Here is a 10995-nt window from a genome sequence, read left to right on the forward strand (position 1 = left end):
TGGGAGGTGGATAGAAGAGGGATAGAGGAGAGGATAGGTGGAGAGGAAACAAACAGGTCGAAGAGGCGGGGATGGAGCCAGTAAAGGTGAGTGTAGGTAGGGAGTTAGGAAGGGGATAGGTCAGTCCAGGGAGGACGGACAGGTCAAGGGGGCGGGATGAGGTTGGTCGGTAGGAGATGGAGGTGCGGCTTGAGGTGGGAGGAAGGGATAGGTGGGAGGAAGAACAGGTTAGGGAGGCAGGGACGAGCTGGACTGGTTTTGGGATGCGGTAGGGGGAGGGGAGATTTTGAAACTTGTGAAATCCACATTGATACCATTGGGCTGCAGGGTTCCCAAGCGGAATATGAGTTGCTGTTCCTGCAACCTTCGGGTGGCATCGTTGTGGCACTGCAGGAGGCCCAGGATGGACATGTCGTCTGAGGAATGGGAGGGGGAGTTGAAATGGTTCGCGACTGGGAGGTCCAGTTGTTTATTGCGAACCGAACGTAGGTGTTCTGCAAAGCGGTCCCCGAGTCTCCGCTTGGTTTCCCCGATGTAGAGAAAGCCACACCGGGTACAGCAGATGCAGTATACCACATTGGCAGATGTGCAGGTGAACATCTGCTTGATGTGGAAAGTCTTCTTGGGGCCTAGGATGGGGGTGAGGGAGGAGGTATGGGGGCGAGGGAGGAGGTATGGGGGCAAGTGTAGCACTTCCTGCGGTTGCAGGGAAAAGTGCCGGGTGTGGTGGAGCTGGAGGGGAGTGTGGAGCAGACAAGGGAGTCACGGAGAGAGTTGTCCCTCCGGAAAGCAGATAAGGGTGGGGAGAGAAAGATGTCTTTGGTGGTGGGGTCGGATTGCAGATGGCGGAAGCTATTAAGCTTTCCAGACTTTACAGTAATCCATTTTACTTTTAATTCCATCAGCACCATTACTGCTTCATCAATAATAATTTGCAAATTATTAAATTACCAGTAAAAGTAGGCAGATGTTGATGCAGAAATTCCTCTGAGTGCTATTTTTAGTGCATCTGTTAATTCATTTTCATAAAATCATATTAGACTATTTTATCACCAGCAGAATCCCATTCAAATAAGCAAAGTAAATAACACAGACACGAATTTATATGATTATATTCACAAATGCACAAAAGACAGCCCTTGGAGGGAATTAAACCCAGATAATTTGTAGTAACCAGATCCTCAGGCAATTACTGAAGAATACAGAGGCCAGTTTGACATCAAGATATCCTTCAGAACATTTGTCTGTCACTGTTGTGAATAAAATTCACCGCCTGTAAATCTGTAATTTCTTTTAACATCTATATCACCCTTCTTCGAATTATTTTATCCCCTCCACCCTGCTCACTCTCTCTTCTCCTGACACACACACACACACACACATCCTTGAGAAACTTGCAATGTCTTAGGTCACTTCTTTGCTAAGAAAGCGGATCTTTGATTTGTAAAGAACTCTCCAGATACATTACTCCAAATCTGACCACAAGATGTTTCAGAGAAATGGCTAGGAGTATCTTTACTGCTATTTGATTTCCCTACTGGTATAATGTTACAATTATTAATGAGATGTAAGCTACTGCTAAAGCTATGGTAAATTATATAGCCTTGACATTAATTAATTATCTATCTGGGCATTACAAATATTGCAGTTTAATAATAAAAGCAAAATACTATGGATGCAGGAAATTTGAAACAAACACAGAGTCTGCTGAAAAAAATTCAGCAAGTCTGGTGCAATTTGTGAAGAGAGAAATAGAGTTAACTAATCAAGTCCAGTATGGCTCTTCTTCAGAGCGTTAGCTCGGTTTCTGTTTACACAGATGCTGCCAAACCAGCATTCTCTATGTTCGCTACATTTTTAATAAGTCTGATTTCAATTACAGGCAAAAATATTGTTTTAAAATTTAGGCAACAGTTATTTTTTGTAAAATATTGTTCTGACAGTGCATGACTATTGAGATTTCCTATTGTTCATAAATGAAGTTTTGTTCATTTTTAGACGAACAGTGGATTGATCCACCAAACAGAAACAACACAGACAGAAATGAGGCAGAAGAATTCCAAGATAAGGAAGCTAGAATTCAAATAATTGTTTCAGCGGTAATAGCTGCCTTTGTCATCATCTGCCTGCTAATTTACATTTTATTCAGATACCGACCAAAAAAACAAGGTAAGTCTCAGAAGATCTTTTTTATGTGTAACCAATTCTGTACTTCAAGCAGATAATACAGTCAATGCTTTGAAGCACATTTGTCAGACGTTACACAGTCACGTAGATCTAAGCTTCCACTTTCCAAGCACACGGGGCTTATCTATTTTAAGCCATCTGCATTTATCTATCGTCTAGAATTTTCATAAATTATATGCACAGGGACAAAGATCACAAACTAAATATGATGGAAATCCCACTCGAGGTAAGTGGTAAAAGAGAAATTGAGCTCATGCAGATGTGTGGACATGGTTTGATCTGGATGAGATGCAGCACTGATGTGCCAGTCTATTGTACAATGGCTGATCTGTTGTGGCTTTGCATCAACAAAACTACATTTGGAAATTTTCTGAGCATAAGTCTTACTCTTAGAGGTAAAGTTCCAAGATTTCGGAAAGAAGAAGACTCTTAGAGGAAAAAAAAATACAAAACATTAAAGCTAGGTTCTTTCCTGTGAGCTGGATAAAAATTAAGGAAGAAGGCAACTTGGTCACTCTTCCAGCAGATGGTTATGGACTGAGATTGGCAAAAACCTTGAACAGGGTCATTCTTCCCATCCAGGAAACTATCACTTAGAATGATAGAAAGGAAGAGAGCAAACAAAGGGATTATTTTTAAATGAACAATAATATTATTAAGATGACTAGAATAAGCATCACTAGCTCGACAATGAAAATCAGGAAATTAAAATCTCTTCTGGATCAAACCCAAACCCAAACAAATGTATGACAATGTAAGAGGATGGCAGCTATTTTGAAGCTTGGATATAATACCTCCTCTTTTCATCATTTATTCTCAGAGTGGACAATTCCAGCAAATCTAGCATTCATTGCCCATCTCTAGTTGCATTGTGAGACACCTCACAATTGATTGACTTAGGACCGCAGTCACATATTGCCAGACTGGGCAAGAATGGCAAGTTTCTTTCTACAAAGGACATTAATTCATCTCAAAAATAACCCAAAAAACTGCAGATACTGGCAATCAGAAACCAAAACAGAGATTGCTAGGAAAGCTGAGCAGGTCTTGCAGCATCTGTCGAGAGAAGACAGAATTAAAGTTTCAGGTCTAGTGACTAGTTCAGTCCAGTTCTGAAGAAGGGTAAGTGGACCCGAAATAATAACTCTTGCTTTCTGTCCACAGATACTGCCAGGCCTGCTGAGCTTTTCCAACAATTTATGCTTTAATTAATCGCATTTGTTTTTATGATATTCCAATAGCTTTACCAAGCAAGTTCTCAAGCAATAGCTGGAGAGCCAGTGAGCATCTCCCTCAGTTCCATGGTAGAGATCTGACATGAATGAAAAGCCTGTCAGGCATTAAATGGTCATCCATTGGCCTTCCGAGGGATGAAAGTCTACCAATCGGTGTAAGGCAGCACCTCAATGTTGTCAGCACCATCGGGAGCATTGGCAGCTGCCAGTATTGCACCCACCCAATGGATCAGGCTCCTCACGCCAAAGGTGAGTGAGGGCAGTGTCTGCATTCACTGTTTTACAGCTACCAGCTTTTCTATTTCCAGATAGTCTTCCAAATTCTCAAAATATCATCATGGGACTTGAACTCAAAATCTTTAGACTAACAGTCCAACATCTGGATTACTCATTAATGATATGAATAACCTATTAAAAACAAAAGTAGTGATATATGATTTGCTACCACAGTTAGTTACAATTAGGCTGTGTTTCAAGGTTGATGTGTACTATGCACAATGCCATATGTTTTTGTGTACATTTTATTATAGAACTTCAGTGGTTGATTCCCCTAGTTCCAAGCTTGACATTTAATACAGATGGCACTCCTTTAAAATCAGGAGCAGCAATGAATGTTGAAGATTTCCTTAGATCCTGTTAGAAGTTACTTCACCATAAGTAAACAGCATGACTGGTCAGCCAAGTTAAACACAGATATTTACTTTCAGGAAAAACATTAATACATGTAGGAATTAACTATCTGCTGTTCTTCCTGTCCCACAATTATTTTAACATAGGTACATGGACCTAATCTTAGATGTCAAATATAATTTCTAAGCAGAAGTTGCTGGAAGCTCAGCAGGTCTGGCAGAATCTGTGAAGAAAAAATCAGAGTGAACATTTCGGGTCTGGTGACCCAATTCTGAGGAAGGTTCATCTGACCCCGGAATGTTAACTCTGACTTTTTCTTCACAGATGCTGCCAGACCTGCGTGCTTCCAGGAAATTCTGTTTTTGTTCCTGATTTACAGCATCTGCAGTTCTTTCGGTTTTTAATTTCTGAGCATATTGTGATGTTCCCTTCTGCCTTGCTGGATAACTTTGTCCTGTTCCTTGAACTTCTGCAAAAGCACAAGGGCAGAAATTTTTTATAAGCTTTGCACCTACATTGGCTCATTTCATTTTAAAGTCAAAAGACAAGTTGTGCGTTTACTCAAGTATCTTTTGTAATGGTCTCCTGTTCTGATGCGTCACTGTAGAAAATCACTGATTGAGAAATTTAAACTAACATCTTTTTAAAAATGGGATAGATGCAGAAATTTATGGCTTTCCATCTGTTTGGTGGAGATTGAATTGTCCATCACTGCTGACCTTCCCCAGACATTCATATACAGTCTAAACTAACAACACATATAAAAACTTGTGAATATACAAAGCACATCACTTTGGAATAATTCTACCATCAACGATCTGGCATTAGTGTATGTTTTAGCCTAATGAGCTATTAGAATTATGATATTCTGAAAACTACCCAGAAAATTCAGAGGCAAGTTGTTTATCATTACTGAAGTGAGATTCAAAATTGCACAGGATGCAACAGAATAATTTAGCTGTTAAAGAACTCAATATTAACTTGCCTTGTGGTTCTACTTCAGTCAGTTTATACCTTCATTTTAAAGATATAAGCCTCTAACAGTGTTTATTCTATTACCAAAAAAGCTGACTTTGACACTATCTGCAATCCCTTTATTCCATTTTTTTCTGAAAGCTGTGGTTGATACTGCAAATAACATGTTCAGAACTTCCTGGGTCCAGCTTCTGGTGAGTAAAAGTGTGGTAGCTAACCAACCTGTGACAAATGTGGTAATAATATATTTGTAGTACTGGTGACTACCTGCTGAACTTACAGACATCAGATAGAAAAAATGTTACAGTTTTATGCGTGCTCAGGGGCTTCATTTTTCACATTTTAAGAGGTGATTTCTAAAATGGTGTCACATTGTGCAAAGGTTTCAGTTGGAGCAGATGGTGCTTTTCTCATCCAATTCACTTACAAATATATCATACTAGCTTATAAATATGCGTTTTACACATTTTTTTTCTTCTTCTAGGTCCTAATGCCAATCCTCCTCCAGCAAATGTCAGTTGCCAGGTAATTGTACTTGAGGTTATCAACACATAATAAACTGTTTGCTGATTTCATTTCATAAGCTCAGATCCTTTGTTGCTTTCGTCAATTTATTCAGCCAAAGCAATGATAATCTGTGCAGTGAACATCTACTGAAATGTCACTGCACAGGTATTCATGTGATCCACTTCTATTCCAGGAAATCACATGATCCCCATCAGCCACAAAATGTAAATGTGAGGTGTAGAGGTGGATCTGCCATCCTATTTTACATTGACCCTGAACTGAATAAGTCAACAGAACAATGTTAAACTAAGAAATAGACACATATAACATTGTGGGATTGTGGCTGTGATTACATAATCTGTATCACTCTCATATCAGAGAAAGATAGAGAAAGAGAGAAACAAGATGTCTGAGTCAGAACTATGTGGTTTCATGTCACCCTCCTAAAACTTGACCATAAAATTTTGGTCGATAACCCTGCACCATGGGAGGTGCACCCCTTTGACACTAAGACAATGAAAAGCAGAAACATTGACTCAGTGTCCTGCCAATAGTCATCCTTCAATCAGCATCACAAATAAGTTATTTGATCATTATCTGGTTTCAAGGTTACCTTGTGCAATTGGCTGCATTTCTTCAGTGAGTCCCATTTTAAACAATTTATTTCTAGTGTCACAGATAATCAAGAGAATAAAAGACTATTTGATTCTCAACAATTGCATGGACTCTCTTGGAAAAATATTGACAGGAAAAATATTGCTTTAGCAATGCCAGTTGAACTACTGAACAACACTGATTTAGATTAGTGTAAGGATTCTCATGGTCAGCACATTTGGCTGATATATATTGTATCGCATTCTGAGTACCATTTCTACTTGTTACTGAGGTTTATGAAGATTTTAGAAGAAAGGCAAAATAATCAAATCAAAAAAGCCATTTCTTAAAATCAAATATGGGCATCAAATCTCTGAACAAACTACTTTCAGAGCAGCACATATTGATTTTATTTGCTTACTTACATTTAATTCCGATACCTCTTCTCAGCATATTCTTCACTTGAAAAGTGATCAATATGTGGAACAAAGAATATGGAAGAGGTGTTAGTCCTAGGATAATTGAAGAAACATTTGAGTTAAGCAATTTGGGATGTTAAGATTTTCCTGGCTGCAAAAATACAGGTGAACTGCATAGCCTTCCTCATCTGTAAATATCTTTTATTGGCAAACAGTTCAAGTGCTTTAGGAAATTACATGTAGAAAACCTAACTTAATACTTTGTTTTATTGGTAGATGTGGCTAGGTCTTCTTACCTTTTTCTAGACTGATACAAAAATTCGATATTTGCTGGAGCTAAGTTGATATATGTGGGGTAACAGATCTTGACATCTCCTTCCACTGTGATTGATCAACTCTGCAAAGGGTTCTGAACTAATGTGTTTCCCCCTTTCCCTGACTTAATTCAGCAGCACTTCCATATCGACACAGATGAACCTGGAGGCTATCTGCTTTCCGGAAGACATAGCAAAACATAACGTTCCAAGTCCTTTCTGCTCTTGTTTCTAATTGGTTTCAACTTTAAGCTACTGCAAACCTTTTAATCATACAGCTGCATTCTAGGTCCATTCCCATCTAAAAAGAGAGCTTCCAATATGTAATAATGGCTTAGCGTCTTAGAGTCATAGACTCAAGTAGGATGGAAACAGACCCTCCAGTCGAACCAGTCCATGCTGACCATAATCCCAAACTAAACTAGTCCCACCTGTCTGCGCTTGGCCCATATCCCTCCAAATATTTCTTATTAATGTTCCTGGAGTTCAGAAATGCCTGGGTCCAGCTTCTGGTGAGTAAAAGTGTGGTAGCTAACCAACCTGTGACAAATATAATGCCTGGAATTCATCTCAAATAATTCAATTATGCTGACCTTAGGACTACATTTTAACAATCTGGCCGAAGTTCAATTTTGACTTGAGATTTTATGCAAGCCTACCATCTAGGCAAGTAAATGAAGAAATGAAAGAGTTGCCAGGGACTACCTCATTGTTCAATGTTTTTTACCTAATGCTCATGTTAATGTTATGAAACACCAGTTGACTAGATCTAAATGGTGTGACAGAATCTCTAAGGGTTTAACATTACCGCATTCTGGAATCAGGCTGCAGAGATTGTTTCAATTTGGCTCAATACAAGCCTAAAATCACTTTAGGATTCTACTTCAAGAAAACCTTTACAATGCACAAATCAAAGATGAGTCTTATTCACATTCATTTTCTTTCAATTAATTTTAGAAAGCAGAGGATCCAATTTCTACAGTGTTCTGTCCTGACTATGCTGCACTAGATGTCCCCGGACAAAATATTCGACAGACTCTAGCATCTTCAATTGCCTCTGATGATTCATACTACGCTACCATTGTATTTGCACCTCAACAACAAGCTACTGGTGTGCAGAAAACAACTGTCGTTAACTAAGGGGAAACATATTTGATATAGTGGCATCTGACTACTTTCCTTTATCCTGTGAACTTACAGATATTACATTAAAATATCACTTGACTTTTCTTGCTACTTATTCTATGAAAACAGAAGGCACAATTTGACCACCATGAATGAAATGATCATATTCTAACACTGAGGAAGTAAAATCCTAGCAAAATCAATCTTACCTGGATGACATTTCATTGACTAATTTTGGAAGGATAAGAAAGAGTTTAGAAAGGCATCATTAGATTCTGTAGGGACAGTTTCGAGCTGATAGCATTTAGAGGAGTCCATTCACAAACAATTGGAAAGAAATAGGCAACTCCTCATGCTGGTTAGTTGATTGCCATTGTCTCATTCCCACTTTGGTTCTGACTGGACTCTTCAAATTTACTCATGTTAGGTAATGATCTTACTGAACTGGTGCTGGACTTTAATTCTGTGAATTAAAAACATTATCCACTGGCACTACATATGTTTGTAGTATCAATAAACGCACATGACATTCTCCTTTAGCAATATCAAAGTTGCAAAGTACTCTTCATGTGACCTGAAGTTGGGAGTTCACATTAGATAGTAATGGATGCCATTTGTTTTAAAAGTCCATAGTATAATCAAATTATTCAGATAACAATGCTCTGATTTATATAATTTCCAAGATGTAAGATTGTGTTACTGATATTTTGTCTGCTTTTTAAAGATATCAAAATATAGATACAAGTTTTCATTCAGAATGTCACAGCTCAACATTTGCAGTCATAAATGGCTATTATGGAGTGTGAGTGACTTTGTAATTCAATCAGGTTAAAGGGTTTAATAGAGTCAGTTGCCAGACTGTAAATCACAAAGCCTGTCTTACAGACAGCACTGTGTAGAACCCTCGAGGTTGCATTTTCAGTTGCCTGGGGATGTGTGCTTGGGTTCCAATTAAATGTAATTTAGTATTGCTGACACCACAATTCCATTTTCAGAGAAGTTGGAGGCATGAACAGCTCCTGACACTATTACCTCCATACAAGATCAAAATAATGTAATTAAGTAGAGAAAGCAGAAAATGTAGTAAATTCTCAGTAGGTCAGACAACAGCTGTGTGGAAGACTGAGTTAACATTTCAGGTTGATAATGAAGGTTCATCATTGACTTAAAATAGTAAATCTGTTTCTCTGTCTATAGCTGCTCTCTGTCCTGCTGATTATTTCCAGAATTTTCTGTTTTTATTTCAGATTTTCAACACCTTTGGCATTTTGCTTTATGTTCTAAAGTAATTACGGGGCCTATTAACATTTCCAGTTGGCATGCAACAACCCACATTGTCCCGGAACATGCTCAGATCGATGTGCCAGCCTTAGGCCAGGGGAAGGAAGGGTTGTACTTAAACCTGAAAGGGATCCACATGTACATCTGTATTAGTCACAGGGGCACAACTACAATCCTCCAGCCTCAGGAGCCCACCTATCATTCCTATTGGGATGGTGAGCACACTCCCTGGTTGTGAAATACCTTTAAAAATAAAGAAAGGCGTGCCTGGAACAAACAGTTTTTGGGGTCAGGGCATGAAACTGGCCCCACATCTGGTTCCTGTCCAAGACACAAAAATTCATCCCACATGTTATGCAATTGATCATTAACCAACTAGTGATATGCAGTTTTTCTGAAATGATCCTCAGTCTTGGCATGGCTGGTACAGCCAATTTTTACATTTTACCTTCAGTAGCAACAAGGAGCTGAATTTGTTGGGAATAAATTAAATTTGGAAGCTTAAAATAACAGAGATACAGACTGATTTGGATACATTAAGAAAACAATGAACAAAATACTGATAATTGGGAAAAGACCACATAGATTAGGAAACAAAGGTCAGGAAAATCCTTGGAACTGCTTCCATTTCTTTGCCAGCAATGTTTGGAAATTGATCCGATAACCATTTCGGTAATGGTCAAAATATTTCCATTCAAATCGTCAATATGCAACCCTGGTGTTGAATACAAATGAGATGAAAACAGCAGAATGCACTTGCTATATGAAGAGATGACAATTCTTAACTTCAATGATTTTTTTAAATGTGTAGATTAATTCAGCAGCGTATGAATCACACTCCATGAAACATGAGACACATGTGAGTCAAATTATCTGATATTTCCTGCAGTAGAATTATCTGCCTATGGATATCAATGATGGGTTCATCACCTTCGTCTACGAAGAAATCCCTTATGTTCAGTTAGCTATGATTTCACATATTCACTTTATTAAAATTATGATACAAATAAAACTGCTTTGCAAAGGCTTGAAAATGTATGTTTCCAGGTTCTGAGATCTTTAATTTTGGAGTCCAGATGTATCGAAAATGTCAACTTAAAGTCTAGTGACCTATCACTTTTAATCTAAGTCTCACTTGTATGACTCCATAATGCTTCCAACTCATTAGATCTGAATGACCTCTGACAACCAGCCAGTCCTGAGTTTCATCGGACCTTGAAAGATTGTACAAAATATTGTGAGAAATATATGTAAATAAATGTGACCTATTTATTAAACATTCTTTCGGAGAAGTACTGATGTAATAATTTAACTTTTTCTCATTATTAAAAGCATTTGAAACAAAACTCATTGGCTGCCTTAGTGCCTTCATGTCTCAAACTAAAGCTAATACCCTATGCCTGCTGAATAAATTTCACAGCAAATGATTAAACAAGCAAGTGTTAACAATTAATTTCCTTGCTGCTTTGCAATGCATCTTTAATAGCAAATAAAATGAGTATCTTTGAAATTTGAGAGAGCTGTCACACAGCTCAGTCAAACAACAGCCTGAAATAATTATACTTACTGAATCATACCTTACAACCAATGTTCTACACTTCTTTTATCACCAACAGCAGGACAGATCTGTTGGAGTTGGTGGCACATAGCAGTCATATAGGGTCAGGTGTGAGTAGCCTTGCACATCTTCGACATGACTCCAGATTCTTTGTAATTTTATATCAAGGT

The 10995-nt window shown here is 38.3% G+C and overlaps 1 long non-coding RNA gene across 1 annotated transcript; it reads left to right on the plus strand.

The window, feature by feature from the left end:
- The first annotated feature begins 1996 nt into the window (after window positions 1–1996).
- Window positions 1997–10610, plus strand: LOC109921674. The gene is made up of 3 exons (XR_002259487.2): window positions 1997–2169; window positions 5512–5552; window positions 7819–10610. It is a non-coding gene; the product is annotated as an uncharacterized LOC109921674 (long non-coding RNA).
- Window positions 10611–10995: the final 385 nt, after the last annotated feature.

Source organism: Rhincodon typus, unplaced genomic scaffold (assembly GCF_021869965.1).
Source record: "Rhincodon typus isolate 14 unplaced genomic scaffold, sRhiTyp1.1 hic_rhity00005146, whole genome shotgun sequence".
NCBI lineage: Eukaryota > Metazoa > Chordata > Chondrichthyes > Orectolobiformes > Rhincodontidae > Rhincodon > Rhincodon typus.